We start from the raw sequence: 26188 nt of genomic DNA on the forward strand, positions 1-26188 counted from the left end.
CTTTATAAATTGCACTATTGATAAAAGGAAATGTTTTAATACAGGATGGTGAAAACCAATTGCGTTCAACAAAAATGTGAACGAATATTCCCTGAGTGGGTTTCCAAGTTCTACAATGGATCCAAGGATGACCTATGCCATATCACATCTATAATCTAGGTTTAAATTAAGTTTCACAAAAGAGAAAACTATCAAAATGGTCTACAGTGACCCTCAATTATCTTTAATTACTTATCTAACTTGTCGTAAATTACAGTGGCTGATGTGGCTTCTCAGTAACTATATAACAGAAAAATCATCGCGTTTCGGATTTTTACTTCAAGTGGCAAATGTGAACACCACGAGCTTTAAGTGACGTTATTACGCAAAAAGGAGGTGTAACAGATGAGACTTCTGCAGTTCTAAGTGAAGCTTTATGCGCTGTTATGCGGCATCTCGTGCATTCATTACCTTGATGGTGTTCGTCAGGGGGCGGCAGACAGCACAGCTCCGCTCACCTCGCCGTCTCGGAAGCAACTCTCTCCAAATACCTCCTTACTCCAATTTACCGAAGCTCGTTTAAAGAAACTATCTGGCTGTGTTTTCATCTGACCAATCAGGGTCTCAATGTTAACCTTAAGCTCCGCCTACAAAAATTCTGTCAGTCCAATGAGAAACGTAATACTTTTCGAGGTGGGGCAATATTTTAAAGTTTGCAACGTAACAGAGATGCGAAAAAGTCTCACGCTATAACTGCAGCTGGTGTGGTCCTTTTAGCGTTATCGTAAGATCTATACTGTTCTTCTGGAGGGCTCTAGCTTTCAACATGGGCTGGGGGGTGGTCCTAGCCGTTAGCTGGCGACGTGGGTGTCCGTCCCTTATCGTAGGGCCTTCCAGCTTAACACAGTTCTGCTATCAGCTTCTGTTCTCGTTTCTCCCCTCGGAACTGTGTCTGTCTCACGGTGGGAAGGTATGACATGCATTCAGGCATTCTTGTGTTAGTCTGTGGTATTCCATTTGCTCACTCGTTACTCGTATTACTTTGGTTAATTTAATGTCACGATTTATTCGGAGCTTTGTGACATACTACTGGATTTGCTTATTATGTCAGGGTTTTCATGGAAGGTGTTGGATTTGCCTGACACCTTACATATCACCACCCTTCGAACTTAATTTTTGCACTGAAGTTAGGCAATGATTGAATCGTTGTATAAGTCAGTCAAAAATTATTCCGTTGTCTAAAGTTTGTTGCCTACTGTTTAGCCATGTTATTCTGTTCTATGCTAGTTTGTATTACTAATTTATATTTTTATATTCTTTCACATTATTATCAAAAATATATTTATATTGAAAAGGGAAGGATATTTTTATTCTATTATAATTATTATTTTTTAATTATTTTCTTTCTTTATTTAATTGTGAAGTCTGTTTTTAAGAAGTTTTTTACCGAAATTGAGGAGTCTTTCACATCGATTTTCTTAGAAATATTGTTTTTATAAATGTAGTAATTAAGTAAAATCTATTCCTAACACATTATCTAAATATCATGTACAAGTAAAATGTTTTTGTTTCTACACACTCATTTCAACATTGTTACACCAACAAATAAGAATTATTTCCAAGAATTACTTTGACAAAGAAATATACATACATAAGTATTGAGATATTACCCTAACAAATGGTACAAATGTTAAAAAAGAGGGAAAACATCCAACAAGATAATATTTTAGTCTTTGATTTTATAAGGAGAAAATAAGTAAAATATAGTTATTCTTTTATTTTTGTGACTTGAAAGTAAGTGGCATATAGTTTTAGCGTTTATTATGCCTTACATTTGTTCTTTATATACTGTCCATTTCAGAATTAATGACTTATTTTTATCGATAGTCAATTTTTTACTTAAGTCCATAGTCAATGACTGTTATTTTGTAGTTTATTAGCTGTCTGGTGTGCTTAACTTATTTAGTTTTTCACACATTTCTTTTGCACAATTCCTACATCACATAATTTGATTTCACACATTCACACAATCCTATGAATGTTTAAGCATGAGGTTAGCGAATGTTTTCGCATGAAGGTGATGGACCTGAGCGAGATGGATGTGGGCAAGTATTTGATGTGCAGCTTTGTTCGTCATTCCTTGTTGGCTTTGCAAGTGTGTGTTGCTGTTGTGGAGGTCCCATAATGGAATGGAGCTGTGAGTGCAGAATCTCGTGGTTTACTGGCTCTGTATGCGTGAAAGTCATCGTTATGTGTCGCTGAAAGCCACTGGTTTGCTTATGTTTCACAGATGCTACACAGTGAAAAACTGTTACGAAGTACAGTGTTAGACGAATATTGTCAAGTGGTGTCAGGCAACATTTTGTTGTTTAAGTGCAGAGTTTCGTTTCGTTTTCACTTCTCCTCTATGACTGTAACAGGACAACTTCGAACTATATGGTAAAAATGGACAAAAAAATTAAAAGTACATGGAGGAAATGAAAGCTGAACTTTATATATATATATATATATATATATATATATATATATATATATATGTATGTATGTATGTATATATATATATATTCACAATGATACATTTATTGTATACATTTTACATATTCTGCTTTGGGCTGATATTTGAATCTTGGTCCACTCAGCATCACGTTCCTTCTTCCGTAATATGCAAATTACTGACCTCTTTCAACTTTTCTGCCGTAACAATCATACGCTTCTCGTTCTCACTTTCCTATTTGCTCTGACGATTTTGAAGAAATTCTGGCATTAAAAGGGAATTTCATAAACATGCTCAACCTCTGTAATATCAATATAACCATAAGCTTTCTAAGACTGTGTTTGAGACCCAGAAATGTTGATCCGAGACGTTACTTCATTTGAAAATAGTAGCAGTAGCAGTGTGTGTTGGACAGTCAGGCAGTGCAGTTGGTTTGAAAAAGATGGAAGCTGGACTGCTGTGTAGTGTAGACAGTGTTATTTAAAAAGGATTTTGTAATAATATGTTTTGAGAAAATGTATTGAGGTTATATTAATGGAAAGATGACAAAACCAACTTTTAAGGTAATCCGATTTTGTATATTTGTTTAGTTTCTTATTGTTAGAACGTTGGGTATGCCTGACGGCTGTAGTAGAAATTTTATAGTGCAATATATGGTCCCGTCTTCTAATTGAAACAAGTATCAAGAAAGGCAATTGTACACAGGAGAGATATTAAGAAATATTTTTGGGAACTTGTCTAGGTGTGAGAACTTTATGAAAAGGTGTATTGTTCTCATGGCTTAACGAAGCAGTCTTTGTGCTCATTTATCAGTCATTAAGATCAATTCCTCATTTTCATCTTTTACTTTCATGATTCTTTTTCACGCTCGCATTGCACATTGCGAGTTATGTACTAAGAACCATTTTATGAAAATTGGTAAGCTACTGTCCTGCCTTGCACATCGGGAGAACGGCAAATTAAGGCTGCTTTTTGACAGTAACATCATTATTCTTAATGTTAAAAGACTCCAGAGCAGACCAGCGTTCCGTGCACACAAGTAGCTCAATAAATTTGACCATCATGAAAGTTAATATCCATTAATGTCCACTGTAAGATACAGTATTTGTCGCAGCGTACTTGTGAAAATAATATCATACCAGTTCAGAGGCTTAATATCAGTAAATGACATCAGTAAACTACTGTCATGTGAATTTTCAAGCAACTGTTTGATGCATCGGTTAGTCAGGATTTCGCATCGTGTAACATGAGGTCCATATATTTCTTTTCAGAATTAAATTTTATCGTAGTTCTGTTGCCTTGCACTGAGATTCAAATATTTCAGTATCAAAATAAGTCTTACACATTTCTCGGATAACAACCAGATACAAATAGGAGTTTGTGTAGAACTTTAAACTTTCACGTTTGTTTAAAATTAATGGCGTTAACATGAAGTAGTCGCGGTTTCCCCCCAAAGGTATTTTCCGAGATTGAATTTCGTGAATACTTTCTGCGCTCGCACTGCGAGGCAAAAAGGGATGCTGCTTTGATTTGGAAAGCGGCAGTCCTAGACATGTCCAAGTCAGTTCCTGCTGCAGCCGAGCTACAAATTCTCCTTGCTGAGTAGTAGTAGGCGCTGTGAATACAATTTTGGTTCCAGTCTGCTGAAAGCCCTACACCTCTCCTCCAGCCGCACTATTCAAAAAACGAGGCTGTGATCACTTGCTTCCACTGTCAGCATGATGCAAAATTGACGAGTTGTACTGCGTGTCAATACAAGAAAGCGGAAAGAAAATTTTACAAGGAAATATTTGTAACGTTCAAGTATTTGTCTTCAGTGTAGTACTGCATGTCGATGAAACGAAAAAGCAGAGAGAGTAGAAGATTTTGAAATTTGATCCGATAGAACAGACGTCGCCGAACATTTTTTTTGCTGTGTATCGGTGTAAAATCCTAGCTCCCCCCTCCTTTTTTACAACCAGAAGTGCCTCAGTTTAATTAGGAAGAGGCATACAGTATGACTGGCCAGTCTTTTCCATCCGAGACTAACACAGATAAAGACAAACTTAATTGGGTTATCTTCGAGAGTCGTCGCGAAGTTTTTCCAACCGCCTGTTTTGTCGCAAAGGTCTAGTAGTTCACGCTCCTCGAAGAAGAAGTATCAACACCATTGAATTCTCTGGAGTGTGCAGTTCTATAACCTGTAATTCTAAGTGACGATGCTGCAAGCTGTACTACTTAAAATAATGTTCATGAATGCTGTTAAGAAGTGTTTATTTACGAAAACTCTGTTATCTGATAACATATCAAACAATGTCTTACTTATTAACTCAGAGCTAGCAATTTCATGAGAGCATTGTCCAATGACAAAACTAGTTCGGAAGGCATCCAATCGACGACCGGTGACTATGACGCGCAGTCTAGATCTCTATGAGCACAACCAAAACATACTGAAGTTTCTATGAATTGCATGAAACAGCCCAGCATCACTGTAACAATGAGAGCATTCATTCTACAGTACACTTATGGAAATAATGCACAGAGTTACAAAGTAGCAGTCCTCATCAATGTAACCTTGTTTTCATTTGTTATGTTCGTTTCAGAGAAATAATGACTGATGTCACAGCCTCCTAATAGTTAACGTAAGGACAGATGTTAATAATTACTCAAACTATATCACATTTGCATTTCTAGATAAGAAAGTTTCTTCTACAAAACATCTTAAATATTAACAGTGTTATTATCAATTATTGTGTTAATGGGCACAGCACGATATATGGGAAAGATAGTCGATTTAAGTTTTCAAATTGGATATCACATCTCATTAACAGAGTTCTACACAAACTAACTTTCACACAAATACAGGAAGAAAAACAAGGCAATCCAAATTCATGACATGTAAAGGAAATACAGACATGATACCCTTGTCCAGCCACAATTAACTTTCAAAGCAGGATCAACATAGCACATGGTCAAAGACATACAAATACTTCTCACTAAACTCTACAAAATGGCAGTGTTGCAAAGAATGCTGTGCAGATAACAAGCAACGTGAATGAGAGCCATCTTAGAGACAGTAAATTTGCTGTTATTGCATCTTGTATGTGAAACAAGAGTTTGCTACTTTCAGTGGAAAACTACAAGCAGATTGTTGGGGGCATGAAATAGCTTTACTTTTAAATTTATAGGGTATGCTGAATAGTAGAAAAAGATCTATCTAAATATTAGGGTGAGCACACACAGTGAGTAACATATTCGGAAAACACAGAATGCAGCACAAGAAAGGCACCAGAACTAAGAAAAAATACATATTAAAACATTAAGAATTCAGGAATTTACTAGTTCAATTATCAAAATGAAAAGTGGTGCATAAGGCAACCATAATATTTCACAGAAAAGCAGACAAAATCTCAGGTCACAAGTGTGGAACAGCTCATTTCACATTTGCATGGTAAAATGCACTTAAAAATCTTCATCTTGTGGCCACATGTACAAATTAATTTGCAATGTGAGTTTAAAATCATTATAATTTATCATGCAAAATTATCTATGGAACTTGAAACGAAGGTGAATATCAGAAACCAAATATTCCACAGTGAAAACAATAGGGAGAGCAAGACAAGCAATCATGACTAGATGCACTTATCTGCCATTCCTCATACCACCTAAAACTCACTCACACCATGCCACACTCACACGATTTGACATTTGCATACCATCTGAAACCACACCATCTCAGGAGTCAAAGGAATTGGATAAGAAGTTCAGCAGTTGCACACATCTCATGCTTAAGGAAAGCAGCACTCAAAGAACAATACAAATAAGGAAACTTTTAAATTACCTGTTGGATATCAGAAACCAAATATTTTCAAGACACATTACAAATGATAGGAGGAACAAGGAAAGCAATTATGACTAACAACACGTATCTCCTCCTTCTCTTACCACCTAACTGGACACTCACACCTTCCTGCACCAATACTAAGTATTTCACATTTGTATAGTATCTACAATGATAATATCTTACATCAGAGACATGAGTCACACATATGGAAATAACAAGTGCCAGCAGTATTTTTAAAACACAAGAGAATTTCTAACAGGAGGAACATGACAAACAGTTATGGGTAGATACACTTATCACTCCTTCCTTCTTCTTGGCACCTAACAGCTCGGTCACCATTCTACACTACACTAAGTGTACTCATTACAGTGACATACTAGACACAAAGTATATTGTCTCTTTATTGAAAATGATGAAAGTTTGGAACATCAGAGCTGAAGAAATAAGTATGTAAAGGGAGAGCTTACATGTACCATAGTTAGTACCGAACACTTGCTTAATGATGTTAACCAAAACGGGCAACTACTGATGAAAATTATATACACTTATTTTTACTTTCAAAAATGGTTCAAATGGCTCTGAGAACTATGGGACTTAACATCTATGGTCATCAGTCCCCTAGAACTTAGAACTACTTTATCCTAACTAACCTAAGGACAGCAAACAACACCCAGTCATCACGAGGCAGAGAAAATCCCTGACCCCGCCAGGAATCGAACCCGGGAACCCGGGCATGGGAAGCGAGTATTTTTACTTTCTTTGTTTAAAATATGTCCTTCCACCACAGTTTCCAGTTGCCTTTTGTTTAATGACCTATGTACTTTGTCATTTTCCATTTTACAATAGTTATTCAGCAAAATATTAACACCAATCCAAACAACAGATTTACACATTTCTTGTGCTGAATGTTTGTCACAGACATCTACTGCAAAATCATCACTGGCCATGACAAAATCAAGAATTAATTTACGTGCTGTTTGCTGTTGGTTTTGAAGCCTGAGAAAGGAATCACAGTGTTCATCTGATAATAGTTTTCGCATGAATCAAATAGAATATATTACTATTAGCAATGGCAATCTCTGTGGACATTGCAAGCCACCCATATAAAGATCTTTAATTACTTTGTGCTCAGAACCACATGCCAGCTGCTTGCCTATTGTTAAAAACTGAGCACAATTGCCACACTTTAGCTTTTTTTATTGTGCTGTAGCAACAGTATCCAGCAATGAATGTAAGCACTGGTACTTCTGGACCGATAAGTTCCCAATCATACTGACTGATACTTAACTTAAAAATACCTGATTCTGAGATGTCACAGGCAGCATCAAGACTGATCACAGCATTGTAGTGATCTAATTACAATTTTCATAGCTGAGTCAACCTGTAAAGAAAGCTCTAACAAAGTTGATAATCTGAGCTTTTTCTCTGCCTCAAATATTTGCCTCTTTGACACATGGTGCTGGATACACATAGTTGTCGATACAATCTCAATCTGGCCTCCAAGGCATCAGTCTGAAATTTCCCAGGCAGAGAACATGACATTTTAAGTTCTGACCGACAACACGTTCTCAGTTTCAATGATGCATATGTTGTACGCTGGAGTTCAGAGTGTGTTCCTTGCTGAGCTTACCACTTGACAAATTCATGGAGCTCCAGTTGTCTAGCCAATCCCGAAAATTTTCTAGAAATTTATACCTCTCATCAATCTTGTGGCTTCTTAGAGGCTTTTGCATTTCCTCTCTAACTCTAAGGCCTTTCATAGGGGAGTTAACATTCACAATGTTTCACCATATGCTTGTTATTTTAATAAATTCAGCAGTTCCTTCATAATTTATAATGTTATTTGCAGGCCCTAACTCCAGTAGACTAAACTTGATGTTGTCATTGAAAATTTGACAAACAAGCTTTACATTTTGTTTTACTTATGAAGAGGGCCTCAGACATTTCATACTTAAACCATACCCAAATTTCATAATTTGTTCGTTTCAATGTCAAATATGGACATAATTGCAGAAAACGAAGCTTGTATTCTCACAGATGTATTTTCAAAGCTGGGAAGCAAAATGGTACAACTTCATCTTTCAAATTCACCCAGTTATTTGTGATGCTTTTGTAAATGTGTACTGGGTCTGCAATATAAAACAAGGGTCTGGAATGATCTGAAGGGAGTGAGTAAGCAATGCCAAGTTGTGGTGGATTTGCAAAATTGTCAACAAATTGTAAAATCTGGTCTAAACGCTAAAAAGAAAAAAATTCGTTTTATTGTCAAAATATGGGCTATGTGCCTAACCTTCCTCAATAAAAACCAGGCTATCTAGTAATCAGTGTGGAAGTGGTTTAAAACATTGCCACCAGAATGCAGCTAAGTGTCACCTGCTCTGAAACAAAATCCAGGCTATGTGCCTGTGCTGTTGTTTTTAGTTTGAGATTCGATTGTGTTCAAGTTGCAGTGATTAGTCCTGTCTGTTGTGTTTACTGTTGTGGTTTATGTGGTGGATGAAACAAGGAAACGTCGGAAAAGTGCTGAAGGTAGTGTTTCCCAATAAATAAGAAGCTAAGGGCCAAGGGAAAACCATATGTGAACAATAAGAAAGTTACTGTACCTCAAAAACAACCTCCACCTGATGAGGTAAGTGTATATGATTACTTTAACGACTTAGGACTAATGCTTTTTTGAAGAAATTCGTTTGATTATGATTTTACTGTGGCGTTTTAAGCTAACCTATGTTTAGATTACACAGACCACGTTACGTTATGTTTAACTTGGTTCGTGGACTAGTGTAGACCTACTAAATGCGCAGAGTAGCAAACAAACAGGTTATTCGTGGCAGTCACAAATTATGTAATGCCTATAATTCCCATATTTGCTTGTTGTAGTTTTCATGCCGGTGCTGCTGTCTATCTAGAGACATTGCATTCGAACACAAATTAAGCTGTGAGGACGGGGCGTGAGTCGTGCTTGGGTTGCTCAGATGGCAGAGCATTTCTCCACGAAAGGCCAAGGTCCCGAGTTCGAGTCTCGGTGTGGCACACAGTTTTAATCTACCAGGAAGTTTCATATCAGCGCACACTCCGCTGCGGAGTGAAAATCTAGTTCTCTAAACATATTCAGTCAGTTCAATGAACTGGTAATAATGTTAAGCAAAACACAGTTTTAACCTATCAGGAACTTTCATATCAGCGCACACTCCGCTGCAGAGTGAAAATCTCGTCCTGTAAACATATTCAGTCAGTTCTATGAACTGGTGATAATGTTAAGCAAAACTTTTATTTGATGGGAAACGTAAGTGTATGCATTGTTTGAAGAAGGCGTCATGGTTCTTATGAAGAACCAGAGGAGAGTCGCAGACAGGCTAGTGTTTGTATAAAGTTCCTGATGACGAAGGTAGATATATTCAAGTTTGCCAAAAAAACTTTTCTGGAAATACGCAAATTTACCAGGCGAAGAGTGGAAATCTTCGTAAAAGCAAAAAAATCGTGATGATGCTACCTACATTGAACGTAGGGGAAGTAAAAACAAGGAAAGGAAATATACAGGTGCTGATGTATAACGCATTGTTGAACACATCAAAAGTTTCCCCAAGGACGAAAGCCATTACACAATTGCTAAAAGCTCACTTCTATTTTTAAGCAGGGATTTAAATTACAGCAGTATGTATGAGGCTTTTGTTACGCTTTATCCAAACACAAACATTAGATATTGGTGCTGCAAAAAAGTATTGAAAGAACACTTTCCCAAAGTGAAATTTCACCGCCCAAGGAAAGATACCTGTAACAAGTGTGATCTGCTTAATAGTAAAATGTTGAACGTCTCAACCAATAGCGCTGTACATCGTACTTCACTAGAATTTCATCATAGACGCGCTGAAGAAGCTAGAGAAGAGATGAAGCGTGATAATGTATATTCTACCACTCCTACAAGTGGTACATGCGCAGTATCCATAAACTTACAACAGGTTTTCTCTTTGTCAACAGTGTCACATTGCCAAATGTATTATTTACGTCAGCTTTCTTGCTACAATTTGGGATTGAAAATGGCAGATAATAATAAATGTTTTATGTTTCTTTGGCAAGAGGGTATGAGTGGCAGGGGAGGCAACTAAATAGCGACCTGTGTGTTAATGGAAGATTAAAAGTAAAATTATCCAGTGTGGTCTGACATCAGCTGCGGCCGAAATAAAAACTAAACAGTATGGATATACATGGGCTGTAATGGTTTCATTGACCAAGTTCACCAGAAGTATGTCGTCTCTGGATACTCATACTTAACTTACTACTGAGACTTTCCCATCACTGCAAAAAGAAAAGGAGTAGAAAAATATGATTTTCCTTCGGATCTTGTGAGAGTTTTGTGTAATTCCAATAGCAAAACTCCTTTTCTAACCACTATGATGAACGATGACGATTTTTATGGCTTCTCCAAAGTAGCTAAAGAACACCTCATCACGAAAAAGTTAGAAATTTCTAGGTCCATATGGCTCAAAGTTTCCAAAACCAACCCAGGAAAAGTGTTTAAGAAAAAATCATTCATTAAAGTTGAAACATGGACGCAAACGAATGTACTCGAAAAAGGTGTGAAGATGGAAACCATAAAAGCCTTAGATCTACCCCACCTTGAACTAACAATCAGGTTGAAAACTGAGGAGGAGGAGGACTTAAAAAAAGATGATATATTACCTCAAACAAACTCTTTTACCAAAATCTGGCTGAATAAACACAGCAGCTCTTTATAGAGTGTAACATTGTAATATTTTGTTTAAAATAGTGGTAAATTAATACAAAATGTAACTTTTAATCTTTGTATAAGTCATTTGTTTCGAAATAAAACTTGTAAGAACACAGTAACATGCTTGATTTTGTCTTTCTTCTTTAATTAGATTCTTTCCTAACACAGCACTTCTGTAGGCCTAACTGACATTTCATAATAATATAGTTATTACAAAAACCTGTAAACAGTGGTTTCCAGATTTTTATACTAGTAAAATTATTATTGTTATCCTTCACACACCCTTATTTACAGATATAAATGGTAGACTTAGTTCGGTTTTTATGTTAGAGTGGTTGACACATAGCCTTGTTCTTGTTTTGTTCCATCAACAATTTTTTTGTTGTTGTTAAATGCCCGCCGGAGTGGCCGTGCGGTTCTAGGCGTTACAGTCTGGAACCGAGCGACCGCTACGGTCCCAGGTTCGAATCCTGCCTCGGGCATGGATGTGTGTGATGTCCTTGGGTTAGTTAGGTTTAATTAGTTCTAGGTTCTAGGCGACTGATGACCTCAGAAGTTAAGTCACATAGTGCTCAGAGCCATTTTTTTGTTGTTAAATGTTTTACGGTAACTTCACTCTAAAAATGTTTTTAGATTAACTGTCTTCATTTGTTTAGGCTATAAAAAAATAAGGATATCAAAAAGGAATGCTTTCTGGAAGTTTTTTGCCATTTCCTCAAACCAGCATTTGTGCCACTCACCAGAGATTTCATGATTAGTTGACAGTTACCAACAGCTTTTGTATTAATTGAATTATCGTCCGAACAAATACAAATAGCCTATAAACCCAAGTCTTCTAGCACAGTCAATACTTCTTTTATTACAATGAACAACTGGTCAGCAGTCATTTTATTTTCAGGCAAGATGTGGATAACATCTTCAAATGATGAAATTACACCTCGCACCACAAACACATGAGCAGTTGTTGCAAGAGTAGTGATATCATGTACCATACCAACTAAATTTCCTCCTTTGTAGTCCATCGCTAGCTTAATGTGTATTTCATCTGAGTGTCACAAAACAATCATGATGATTCAGGTTTGACACATTTTTCTTAATGTAAACTAGAAAGTTTGGACTGTTAGGATCAACATTAGTATTTGCACAGATGTTTATAACAGTATAAGGATCATGCAGAATAATATTTCCAGTTCTCCGTATAAACCTGTAAGCATGGCTTGAAATAAAAAACAACAAAGAAGCAAATACTAAAACATGGGGAGGAAACCTATACGTCTCAGGAGGCGAAAAGCTTAACTGAAGCTGGCTTCTTATGAATTCTACAGCAGGTATAGTTTCCCTCTCACATTCTAAGTTATCTAAAAACACAAAAATGATGTCTTGAAGATGTTTTTCTTCCTTTTTGCACACTAAACTTTCAACAAATATTATAATATTGTCTAGATCACGGATATTACTTACAGTTTTTTGAACTTTCTTGGAAGTGATTTCACAACCCTTAACATAAATGCTTACACCGAGATCCTGATTAATAATTATGTACAATATATTGAGAGGTTCCATGCCCTCTTTTGCATGTCTCCTCTCATTTTCATCAATTCTATTAATGTTCTACGTCATTCCACGATAGTAACAGACTGCATAAGGTTATTCTAAAGAGATTATTTGTACTGAGAGCTCAAAAAATACTTTTCACTTGATTCCTAAACATGTTGTTCTACTTCCCTGGGTTGCCTGCGCGAGACGAGCATCGGAGGACACGGCACACCGCGTTTCCGGTAGGCGGCTGCTCTTGCCTGAATTCTGAAGGGTTCGTTCAATAGGCTTAAGCGCCTGGCGGAACGACTGACGTTGGTCGAGTTTCGCCTAATATATGCAGGGTAAAACGGCCTGCGAGACGTCTGAGTGTCGCCGCAGTTTATATGTTTCCTGGCACCGACTGACTGCCTTGTCCTCTTGGTTCTGAGGACTTGTGGACCGTCGTCTGCTGAGTGCCACTGTCTGCCACCAGATGGGTCGTGGTGTAGGCAGGTTGTTTTCGTAGCCAGTCAAACGGCAAGTTCAGTGCCCTCAGCTGAATAGCAGAGGATCACATCTTCCTCGGAGTCGGATGGTCTTGCAACTTGGTCGCTCGTTTTCGAAAGAAGTTAGAATTCTCGGACAGCCGTCGTGGCCAGGGGCTGACACAGAGTTTCTGCACGGCAGAAGTCTGCGCTTACATCATCAGACGCTACCTACCGACGACATGCTGCAGATTTCAGTACTGCTACAGTATTTTGCGGCTCCGGCATTGCAGGACCTTATCAGTTTTATACTGAATCCCGCAGCAGCACGCGAGCTCGCTTTGCTACAAGTCCACCTTGCTTGTTTCTCCATGTGACACTATTTGAGCTCTCACTACTACTTATGATACTGCTACATATTCGGGATATTAATATTCGATTCATGAGGTCCTCCAGTCATTATCGTCAGTCTATTGCATCACAGAGAGTAGAAGCCCCTTGTTCTCGAGCCGACTCTTATTCCCATAATATTTCAGTATAGCCTATCCTTTAACCTACAGTGTGTCGACAAACATATGCATTCATATTCTAATATATAATAAATCTCACTGTAATATTTTATTCACATATCGTTTCGTAGATATAGGCAGAATCCCATTTCCTGTTGTTTATTATGACAAAGTTCTCTTTTTTTGAGTAGATTACGATTTTTATTAAATTATTTTGAGTATGCACTCCCTATTTTACCAACTAGCAGGGTCCACCATCATCTCTTCCGTTACCGTTGCGCGCATAATTAATTAGCTGGTAGATAAGGAGGGGGTCGAGCGCATGTCCCGTTCTCATGCAGAATTCCTCTGAATTAAACAGGTATAAACTCTTCTCCATCCCGGAACCTCGCAATATGATGTGGTTTTCTTTCAGTGTCTACATAAAAAAACAGTATATATCAATCTTTCATTGCTTTTGACCACTTTTCACTACAAATAACAGAGTCAAGCTTCTTTACCAGTTCTTGAAATTAATTGAAGGAGAACTTCTTATTATATTCTTCTGGAAATTGAATACTGTCCTCTATGGATGCTCTCAGTGCCGCAGCTTCCCTTTTCTCCTTTCAGAAGCAGATTCTCTGGTTTCTTGGCATCTCTTTCGAAATATACGAAGGGCAGTTAGGAAATCTGCTTGGGACTGCGTTTTGTCGGAGTTGTGGCTTGCTTAGTGGTGCAGTTAAAGTAGCCCCAGTTTTCCAGTCCACTGCTTTTGTTTCCCACAATATATCGTCATCGCAGAAGTGCAAATGGCAGACCTACGAAGAGCGAGTTAAAAAGTTTAGAAACGCATTTTGTCTCCTGAGCTGAGCGAGCGAGGGAGTTCAGGCCTACCTTCGTGACGTACTGCACACATGTCGCTGAAACTTGTACCGATACTCAAGTTCAACTGTCATATATTCTCGTCGGTAAGTACGTCTTAACATGGAAGGTACTCACCACAGAATGCTTGCTAGGAACGAAGTTCTCTCTTTTGATCGCAGATAACCATTTCCTTCGCGTATTCTCATCTGCTGGAAACTTAAAACTGTGAACCTTCTCCTTCTCGTCGTACTTACCGCCACAACCAGGAACACAACGCTTATTCACAATGGTGATGATCACTTCAGAATTGCTACAGGCAGTATACACTTCAAACAGCAGAAGAGCAAAACGATTTCATAAGGGAAATCATCTCACTAGGTCCCGGCGGAGGTTCGAGTCCTCCCTCGGGCATGGGTGTGTGTGTATTTGTCCTTAGGATAAATAGGTTACGTAGTGTGTAAGCTTAGGGACTGATGACCTTAGCAGTTAAGTCCCATAAGATTTCACACACATCTGAACTTTTTTTTTCAACTCACTAACACTACAGCTCCGAAACAGTTGTTTACAAGGCTCCACATAGCATTTCCACAGGCATCTAGGTCGGCGCTGCTAGCGGTAGGTGGTACTGGCTGTATACCTGAAGTTGATGACGTCACTCGTTTATTGGCAGAGAGTTGTAAGGCCTTGTGATTTGAGTGGTGTGGGATATACTGGCCCTGCAAAGAGCTTGTGACGTCACACTAGTTGGCTCGAGGCCTACGAGAAAGATATGTCACGAAGGTAGGCCTGAGCTCACCGCTTGCTCAGCTCAGCAGACAAACTACGTTTCTGCACCTGTTAACTAGTAACTAGGCGTATACGTACACACCAGAATTGCACCTTCTACTGGAATTCGCTCTCATGGAGTCTTACTGTTATTAGTCTTACAATGATCGGAAGTCTACAGGCCTACTTACAATTTCTTATGGTTATACTGGGGTACAATAAAATTAAAATCATGCCAAAATGATTATCAGTTGCATGAGGCACTACTTCTTGGATGAAATGAGGACTGTTAACCAGAAGAGACTAAATACTATAAACGAGTCGTTATACCATTTATGTCGAGTATTGATCTTAAAAGAAATTAATCAGTAAGACCTCATAATAGCCAATTCCAGTAGAAGATGCAATTCCCGTTAGTACGTACACGCCCAGCTGCGATTAACAGGTTCAGAGACGCATTTTGTCTGCTGAGCTGAGCAAGCGAGCGATTTCAGGCCTACCGTCTTGGCGTACGGGCAGTGGTCTGTCTTTCTCGTGGGTATCGAGTCGGCTTGTTCGCCACACTTCGCGAGAGCTCGGTTCTGTGCACGATCCACGGGACATCTATATCTAACTAAAATGGTACCCAGTAAATGTCTTAATTTTGTCGTGTGCTAACGACAACTTATATGCGTTTAAACGCCCAGTATGGAATTGTTAAACTCGTCTGTAGTAGTTACTCGCTGTCCACCGGAGACGGCTGCTGACACTCGTAAGACCCGCAGTGTCACGTGCTGTGAGGTACGCTCCACGGCCTGTCTTTCTCGTGCGTTCATTCATTCTCGTACGGCCACGTCAGCTGCTGGCCGCGCCACTCAAAGCCCGTTGATACTTCCCCAGCCGTCCTGGCTCTTTAAATGCCTTGCCGGCACCACAACACTTCCGACTCTTGGTTCTCGAGGAGTGCCTTCAACTCCAGCTCCTTACTGTGCACAAAACTGGGACTAAACACACGTTATGCCGACTTCTTACAACTGTTGCTTCTCTTAATACTCTTTCATTCTTACTGTGCTGCTATGTACGTTTCATATATTTGTTATCTGAAGGGATGTTCTCGGCGGTAGCTCGTATTCAAGTTTGTCAGAGCCAGCAGGCTTCACCTTAACTGCAATGGTCCCTTACCACTTTCGAATCAGTTTGTGCCACTTCTACTAGACATCGTTTATGTATCCTGCTCATGAAAAACTACTGTTTAAAATTTTCGTTGTAAGTCTTTTTACCTTGTCCATAATAATGAATAAGTTCTCAACTTTCCTTAACCTTGTGCATTTCAAAAATAAATTCATTTTTCTTGAAAACAAATTCTATAACCCAGCTTTTATAGCTTCATATATTACTTTCATTTCGTCGGTAACGTTATATCCTTCACCGTCACTCTTCGTCCAATCTTTAGTATTTGAAAATACGTTCAGATACTTCAAAATCAAATTCTTTGCTCTTCCTTTTACCAATTTGTTAATCATATTAATTTCCTTTACTTTAACTCTCGTTTGACAGTTTACTGTTTTTGATCCACTGAAGTTCTACTATTTTCCGTTCCTGCTTTAATTTTACGTTAACAGGACTCATACTGAAAACATACTGATCGCCACATAGCTCGCTTTATCGCTTCTCCGTAAGTAACATAAATATTTGCAGATTTTATTGTTTATCCGCACCATTACCTTGGCGATCATTCTGACCCTTCTCAAAAACTCACGACGCCAGTACCAACAATTCTTTTAACACAATAAAACTGGTATCTCTATCTGGTACCAACATGTCAATAATTCGAATTGCTTCGTTCTATATCACATTTTCATTAATATTCATTTTGCTGTTACACCGGTTTCTGCGACCCCAATTGCCTGCAGTGGTGACACCGGCACAACGATCCTATTTTTACAGTAGCACTTAACTTGCTAGCTGACGCAGTGGTCGCTACTGTTTCAATACTACCAACTTCAACCCTCACATTGAATTGATAATTCTCTATTCTCGTTTCCTGACTCTTTCCTATGATCTATATTTTCTTTGACATCATTATTAAATCGTCTGTTATTATGAAATACTGAACTCCCACAAAGGATCTCTCTATCAATATCGTCATTGTGTCTACAATAGTGAAGCTGTAAGTTCTCGTTAGTATCAATAATAGTCACAATAATTATTTTGTTTAACGTGAAAAATTTGATCTCATTTGTTCCCCACCAACTCCTTTTTCTGGCAAACCGTTACAATGTTTTCCGTTTTCGTGCGTGTAACATTAGTTACTTTATTCTTTGACTTTCACCTTATGTCCTTCCAAACACTACTTTCGGTCCTTTCTTTGGCAAAGATATCACCTGACGTAAAGCCTTCAAAATATTCCCAGATTTCTTTCTATGATACTTGATATGGTGTACTTTCCTATTAGTCACAAAGCATACGTAGTAACATACGTACACTCAAATACTGGCTTCCAAAAACAACATGTTCCTATTGTTACGTGTGTACTTTTCTCTTAGTAGTATATCTGAGGAAAGTAGCAATTTTTACACAGTGTTCTTCATTGCTAGCATATCTTCTATTGTTAATTATCGCAATAAGCTATCGTAGTTTTGGATGTAACATGTCTTATACATTTTCGGCGAAGATATCAGTGCTTTCGACAGTAAAGTCACTAAATTCCTGCTGAATACCAGCTACATTTTCAAATATCTTCTCAGTATTCGTTTTTACAAAATTCTGTAGTGACTCTTGTCTACGAAACAATGCTGACCCTGTTTCATCGAATTCATTGTTTGAATTGGAGACTGACTCAACAGGGTTTTCACTCTCATTACTGACATACAGTTTCGTAACAGAATCTATTTACACTTATGGTATGTTTTGGATTTGTTCATCTGTGACTAGGTTACTATTTATATTCAAATTTAAATCATAATTTATTGGGACGTTTAGCATTGACTAAGCCTGTTCATCTGGGACTAACTTATTGCTCGCATCAGGGACTCTCCTGTTGCTTTCTCCAGTCTCATCATTGACAGCAGTTTTTGAAGTATTAATCTGCTTTTGGTTAGCAGTGTCTTCGATTTTCTTGTTAATTGAATTTGTTGTTGTTGTAGTCTTTAGTCCAGAGACTGGTTTGATACAGCTCTCCATACTGCTGTACCCTGTGCAACCTTCTTCATCTCCGATTAGCTACCACAACCTACGTCCTTCTTAATCTGTTTAATGTATTCATGCCTTGGTCTTCCTCTACGATTTTTACCCTCCACCCTTCCCTCCAGTACTAAATTGTTGATTCCTTGATGCCTCGGAACGTGTCATACCAATGGATCCCTTCTAGTCAAGTTGTGCCACAAATTCCTCTTCTCCCCAATTCTCTTCAGTACCTCCTCATTAGTTACATGATCTACCCGTCTAACCTTCAGCATTCTTCTGCAGCACCACATTTCGAAAGCTTCTATTTTCTTCTTGTCTCAACTCTCTATCGTCCATGTTTCACTTCCATAGATGGCTACACTTCAGACAGGTACTTTCATAAAAGACATCCTGACACTCAAATCTATACTCTGTGTCAACCAATTTCTCATCTTCAGAACGCTTCCCTTGCCATTGCCAGTCTATATTCTATATCCTCTCTCCCCAAATAGCAAACCTCATCTACTACTTTAAGCGTCTCATTTCCTAAAATAATTCCCTCAACATCATTTAAATTAATTTGACTACGTTCCATGATCCTTGTTTTACTTTTGTTGATGGTCATCATACATCCTCCTTTCAAGACACTGTTCATTCCGTTCAACTGCTCCAAGGTCCATTGCTGTCTCTGACAGAATTACAATGTCGTCGGCAAACCTCAAAGTTTTTATTTCGGCTCCATGGATTTTAATTCCTACTCCAAATTTTGTTTACTCAATACACAGATTTTATAACATCGGAGACACGCTAAAACTGTGTCTCACTCCCTTTTGAACCACTGCTTCTGTTTCGTGCCCTTCGACTCTTATAACTGCAACCTGATTTCTGTTCAAATCGTAAATAGCCTTTCACTCCCTGTATTTGACTCCTGCCACCTCCAGAATTTGAAAGAGAGTGTTCCAGTCAACATTGTCAAACACTTTCTCTAAGTCTACAAATGCTAGAAACGTAGGTTTGCCTTTCCTTACTCTATCTTCTAAGATAAGTCGTAGGGTCAGTATTGCGTCACGTGTGTCCAGTATTCCTACGGACTCCAAACTGATCTTACACAAGGTCGACTTTTACTAGTCTTTCCATTTGTCTGTAAGGAATTCGTGTTAGTATTTTGCAGCCGTGACTTATTAAACTGATTGTTCGGTAATTTTCAGATCTGTCAACACGTGATTTTCTTGGGATTGGAATTTATTTATTCTTCTTTAACTCTGAGGGTATTTCGCCTGTCTCATACATCTTGCTCACCAGAAGCTAGAGTTTTGTCAGGGTTGGCTCTCCCAAGGCTATCAGTAGTTCTATTGGAATGTTACCTGCTCCCTGGGAATTGTTTCGACAGGTCTTTCAGTGCTCTGTGATATTTTTACGCAGTATCGTATCTTCCATCTCATCTTACTCTACGTCCCCTTCCGTTTCAATAATATTGCCCTCAAAAACATCTCCCTTGTATAGACACCCTATATATTCCTTCCACCTTTCTTCCTTCCTTCTTTGCTTGGATCTGCTTTTCCATCTGAGCTCATGATATTCATACAAGTGGTTCTCTTTTCTACAAAGGTCTCTCTCATTTTCCCATAGGCAGTATCTATATTACCCCTAGTGATATATGCCGCTACATTCTTACATTTGTCGTCTAGTCATCCCTACTTAGCCATTTTGCACTTCTTCTCGATCTCATTTTTCAGACGTCTGTATTCATTTTTGCCTGCTTCATTTACGGAATTTTTATATTTTCTTCTTTCATCACTTACATTCAATATCTCTTCTGTCACCCAAGGATTTCTGCTAGCCCTTGTCTTTTTACCTACTTGATCCTCTGCTGCCTTCACTATTTCATCTCTCATAGCTACACATCCTTCTTCTACTGCATTTCTTTCCCCCGTTTTTGTCAATTGTTCGCTAATGTGCTATCTGAAACTCTATACAACCTCTGATTTTTTCAGTTTACTCAGGTCCCATCTCCTTAAATTACAACTTTTTAGCAGTTTCTTCGATTTTAACCTACACTTCATAACGAATCGATTGTGATCATAGTCCACATCTGCCCTGGAAATGTCTTACAATTTTAAATCTGGTTTCTAAATCTCTGTCTTAACATTGTATAATCTGTCTGAAACCTTCTATTGTCTCCAGGCTTCTTCCACTTATACAACCTTATTTCATGATTCTTCAACCACGTGTTAGCTATGTTTAAATTATGCTCAGCGCAAAATTCTACCAGGCAGCTTCCACTTTGATTCTTTACCCCCATTCCATATTAACCTACTGCTTTTCCTTTTCTTCCTTTTCCTAGTATCGATTTCTAGTAACCCACTACTATTAAATTTTCATCTCCCTTGACTATCTGAATAATTTCTTTTATCTCATCATACATTTCTTCAATCTCTTCGTCATCTGCGGAGCTAGTTGGCATTTGAAGTTGTATAATTATGGTAGGCGCGGGCTTTGTATCTACTTGACTGCAATAATGCATTCACAGGCCTGTGAACGTGTACGCGTTATGCAGGTCTTGGAGTCATTCGCGTCCTTCTAGAAAGTATCTACTGAGGTTAACGAAGGCGATGTTGGCCTGATGTACTCGACGATGGCCTTTAGCTACACTGTCTAAATACCAAATTAAGGTCAGCCTGAAGATACCTGAATAAGGTGAAACGCATAGTTAATAAATACAAAAACTAAAACAGCAACCAAGACTGTTTTCAACTAGTACTATTAAATACTGGTTTGCTGATTCATGCCACAGACGGATTGGTAGATGGTAAGAGACTGGCAAAAGAATGAAGACGCTATTAAAATGGCAATGAAAAAGTGTTCTATGAGGAGTAAAATAGCTTACTGGCCTGTTTTACAAAATAGCGTTGCAGAACGAGTGCAAGAACAGAGGCTGAATTGTTATGTCAAAAAAACGAATTTTCTGAGTATTTGCACATGAGCTGCCCACGTGGATGTGGCGATATGAAGATCATCCACATACACAGTGACTTGACTCAAAAGTTCTGGCCGAAGCACTCTATCTAATGCTGCAATAAATGCCAAATGGCAGAACTCAAAATTGGTAGCTTCTGCCATTACACACGAAGGTATTATAGTGGTGACTTTCATTGTGGAATAAAATTTGCCATTGCGAGGTCCTGAGGTCAAGAGAGGTCAAATTATTAACTCCATGTAATTGTACCAGTTGCTCTTCAGCACTGTCGGGTGCGGTTCTAATGGGTATGGTGTCCAGGACAAGGCAAACGGTACCACCAGGTTTGGCTATGGCTAAAACTGGACTGCAGTATGGTGACTGCGGTGGTCAATTATACTCCACTTCATTATGTGCTCGATCTCTTTCCTGACAGCCTCCTTTTTCGTCCATAGAATTGTGAATGACGTGCGATAGGAAGTTTCATGCGAATATACCTTCATTTGATACACACACCCCTTTATTACACCTGGGTTTTCTTCAAAAACGTGTGATAATTGTTTCCATAAGCCAGGTAAACCATGCTTCTGTTCTTGTGTAAGTGTGGTTCACTTCTCGACTTTTTGGTGTACATTGTATTGGTTAGTCACCTGCTCTAAATTTACACCATTAAATGTTTTGTGTACATATAAAATTTCAGGATATATCAATAGAATATTAACCCTGTTTGTCAAATGACTGTGGACATTAGCCTTCGTTTTAACAAATCAACTGAAACAGGTTTTCCGTCAAAATACGAATGGCACTTAGCTTTGCTTCGATCAGTTCTTACCTGATACTTCCTGGAAAATTCCATAGCTAACGAACAGTTCAAATGGTTCAAATGGCTCTGAGCACTATGGGACTTAACTTCTGAGGTCTTCAGTCCCCTAGAACTTGGAACTACTTAAACCTAACTAACCTAAGGACATCACACACATCCATGCCCGAGGCAGGATTCGAACCTGCGACCGTAGCGGTCGCGCGATTCCAGACTGTAGCGCCTAGAACCGCTCGGCCACTCTGGCTGGCTGGAATTGTTATGTTGTTACCGGAAATATAATTAGAGCTTATGCACTGATGTGGGTATTAGCCAATCCAGGGCACGGCAAATAATTTGAAGCAGCAGTAGCTTGGTGCAAACGTTTCCTGAACAGAATACAGATGAAAACCTACGAACTTCGACATGATAAACAATAGAACTGTGGCTCCAATAGGCGTAAAAACTGATCAAGTCAGAGGTACAAGCCAAGAAAAGACCACATTTACAGTAGTATTAAGATGCACTGCAGATGGAACGATGTTTTTACGTATAATCATTTTTAAGCGGAAAGCCATTCCTAAAATAAAATTTCCACCAGCCATTTTTCGTCATTTTCACGAAAAGGGAAGGATGGACGAGAACGGTGTAAAAGTGTCGATCGAAAATATGTTGCACAGGCAACCAGGTGCTCTGCGAAATCAACCAAATTTATTGGTGTGAGATATGTTTCGCAGTCACTCAACTACGAGTACCTAAGATCACATTGCGCTAGCAATACTATGGCTGCTGTCATACCAGGTTCTTTGACTTCCGTACTACAGCCTTTCGACGTATCTCTGTATAAAAATAAGTCATATAAGACAGGTGGAGCTATGCAGGTTGACCCCTCAATGTTTTGTGTCATTTAGTGATCAAATCATGGGAAAAAGTGAAAGTGGAAACATTTACCAAATCCTTCAAGAACTGAGGGATTTCATTTGTTATCGATGGTCGAGGACGATTTGAAATGTGATACAGAACACGAAACGAAAATCCAGTCACAAGGTACAAAATAGTACCGATATGACGAGCTTCGCAACAACGGAAGTTATGTACTTGGTGAGCTGCTTTCCGTAGATGACGATTGCGAGGATTTTGCAGTGTTTTTAATGCACTGGTAAGTGATTTATTTTATTTTACAATGGTTTTAATTTATATAAATTTCAATCTATGATTTATATCTGTCGAATGAGACGACCCAGATATTCGGTGCCTTTTTTTATGTTTCTACTACCGTATTCTCAGCCGAAATATACGGTATTCACAGAAAGCAGATGGCGCTGCTCCTAATTAGTTTGTGCGGCTGAACTATAATGCTCATTTTTACATAACTAAGCATGAAACGCACTTCATGCCAATGTTACGTTTGCCACATGCCACCTATGTGAGGTAAAATGTAAATGAAAGCCATTATCTGTGTCAGTCACTTTTTATTTTCTTCCACAGAGCGCATCGAGGGCTTATACTGTCATCCTCACTTGGATCAGTGAGTTACATTACCTTTACTTTTTGCTGGATGTAGCCAGTTGTTTCCTCTGAGTTTCATTTCGTTACAGGTAAGGCATGAGTTTCACCTCGCTACGGGTGAGGTATAATCATCTCATCATCACTTGTTAACATAATATGGCAATACAGACACAAATTTTAAACCGTAATAAGCTACTTTCATTATATTTGAGCAGAAAGAGCTCTAATGTTCTTCATAATTACAAATTATCGTCTTTAGACGGCACACAAACCTAAAATGACAACAAAAACTGTCTCAAGATGGCACAGATGAAATAATACCGTGTCTTGTACGTCAAGGAGTATTCTTTACAAGCTTACATTGTGAATCAAAGGCAGTATTACACTACTGGCCTTTAAAATTGCTACACCACGAAGATGACGTGCTAAAGACGCAAAATTTATCCGACAGGAAGAAGATGCTGAGATATGCAAATGATTAGCTTTTCAGAGCATTCACACATGGTTGGCGCCGGTAGCGACACTTACAACGTGCTGACGTGAGGAAAGTTTCCAACCGATTTCTCATACACAAAAAGCAGTTGACCTTCGTTGCCTGGTGAAACGTTGTTGTGATGCCTCGTGTAAGGAGGAGAAATGCGTACCATCACGTTTTCGACTTTGATAAAGGTCTCATTGTAGTCTATCGCGATTGCGGTTTATCGTATCGCGACATTGCTGCTCGCGTTGGTCGAGTTCCAATGGCTGTTAGCAGAATATGGAATCGGTGGCTTCAGGAGGGTAATACGGAACGCCGTGCTGGATCCCAACGGCCTCGTATCACTAGCAGTCGAGATGATAGGCATCTTATCCGCATGGCTGTAACGCATCGTGAAGCCACGTCTCGATCGCTGAGTCAACAGATAAGGACGTTTGCAAGACAACAACCATCTGCAGGAACAGTTCGACGACGTTTGCAGCAGCATGAACTGTCTGCTCGGAGACCATGGCTGCGGTTACCCTTGACACTGCATCACAGACAGGAGTGCGTGCGATGGTGTACTCAACGACGAACCTGGGTGCACGAATGGCAAAACGTCATTTTTTCGGATGAATCCAGGTTCTCGTTACAGCATCATGATGGACGCATCCCTGTTTGGCAACATCGCGGTGAACGCACGTTGGAAGTGTGTATTCGTCATCGCCATACTGGCGTATCACCCAGCGTGATGGTATGGGGTGCCATTCGTTACATGAGTCGGTCACCTATTGTTCGCATTGACGGCACTTTGAACAGTGGACGTTACATTTCAGATGTGTTACGATCCGTGGCTCTGCACTTCATTCGATCCCTGCGAAACCCTACATTTCAGCAAGATAATGCACGATCGCGTGTTGCAGGTCCTGAACGGGCCCCGCGGGACTCCTACGGTCGCAGGTTCGAATCCTGCCTCGGGCATGTATGTGTGTGATGTCCTTAGGTTAGTTAGGTTTAAGTAGTTCTAAGTTCTAAGGGACTGATGACCTAAGATGTTAAGTCCCATAGTGCTCAGAGCCATTTGAACCATTTTTGAACGGGCCTTTCTGGATACAGAAAATGTTCAACTGCTGCCCTGGCGAGCACATCCTCCAGATCTCTCACCAATTGAAAACGTCTGGTCAATGGTGGCCGAACAACTGGCTCGTCACGATACGCCAGTCGCTACTCGTGATTAACTGTGGTATCGTGTTGAAGCTGCATGGGCAGCTGTGCCTTGTACATGCCATCCAAGCTCTGTTTGACTCAATGCTCAGGCGTATCAATGCCGTTATTACAGCCAAAGGTGGTACTGATTTCTCAGGATCTATGCACCGAAATTGCGTGAAAATGTAATCACATGTCAGTTCTAGTACAATATATTCGTCCAACCCGTTTATCATCTGCATTTCTTCTTGGTGTAGCAATTTTAATGGCCAGTAGTGTATTAATTAGCAGAGTAGGCTAATTAATACCTGAATGGCGCAACTACTCGAGTGATGGTACGGAATGGCACAACAATGGTTAGCTGGATTAACCGAGGAAACTTCCAAACTTCACAAAAAGTTGATTACATTCGCATAACACCATCGAAAACTATGGAATAATTGCCACGCTGCAATCTTTAAGGATTCTGATGCCTCTTGTAAATTGCCATTCCTGTGTGGTGTTGCGAGCGGAAACACCTCTACGCACAGAGCTTATATAAGGTAGAAACGGATGTTGGAACAGCAGTAGGCAGGAACTAGAGGAAACACATGTACGTGAAGTACTTACATAAGGCAGACGTTGCAGCAGCAGTGGGCAGGATCTAGTCTGATGTCTCATCGCGGCCTCCTGACCCCCCGCGATCGCAGAACCGCTTTCATTGGTTGGCGGCAGAACTGTGGGAGTGGGAGGGGCGATTTGAGGCCGGCCTCTGGTGGGCTGTGTACTTGTTCACGTCTGCTCCATGTTGTATGTCGCGGCACACAGTGTGAAGGCCGCCGGCGAATGGAACCGCACCTGCTGAACGCGGCCCCTGTTTGGCATGTAGCAATGTCCGGGTAAAATGACTCAAATGGCTCTGAGCACTATGGGACTTAACATCTATAATCATCAGTCCCCTAGAACTTACAACTACTTAAACCTAACTAACCTAAG

At 39.4% G+C, this 26188-nt stretch overlaps 1 protein-coding gene across 1 annotated transcript in view; it reads right to left on the minus strand.

Moving 5' to 3' along the window:
- LOC126412465 (myogenesis-regulating glycosidase-like) overlaps positions 1-25845 on the minus strand; it is a 241730-nt gene extending 215885 nt beyond the window's left edge. Inside the window, exon 1 of the mRNA XM_050082077.1 lies at positions 25823-25845. The gene's annotated coding sequence lies outside the window, so the exon portion shown is untranslated. The remainder of the gene's footprint in view (positions 1-25822) is intronic.
- Positions 25846-26188: the final 343 nt, after the last annotated feature.

This window comes from Schistocerca serialis, chromosome 7, assembly GCF_023864345.2.
Source record: "Schistocerca serialis cubense isolate TAMUIC-IGC-003099 chromosome 7, iqSchSeri2.2, whole genome shotgun sequence".
NCBI classification, from domain to species: domain Eukaryota; kingdom Metazoa; phylum Arthropoda; class Insecta; order Orthoptera; family Acrididae; genus Schistocerca; species Schistocerca serialis.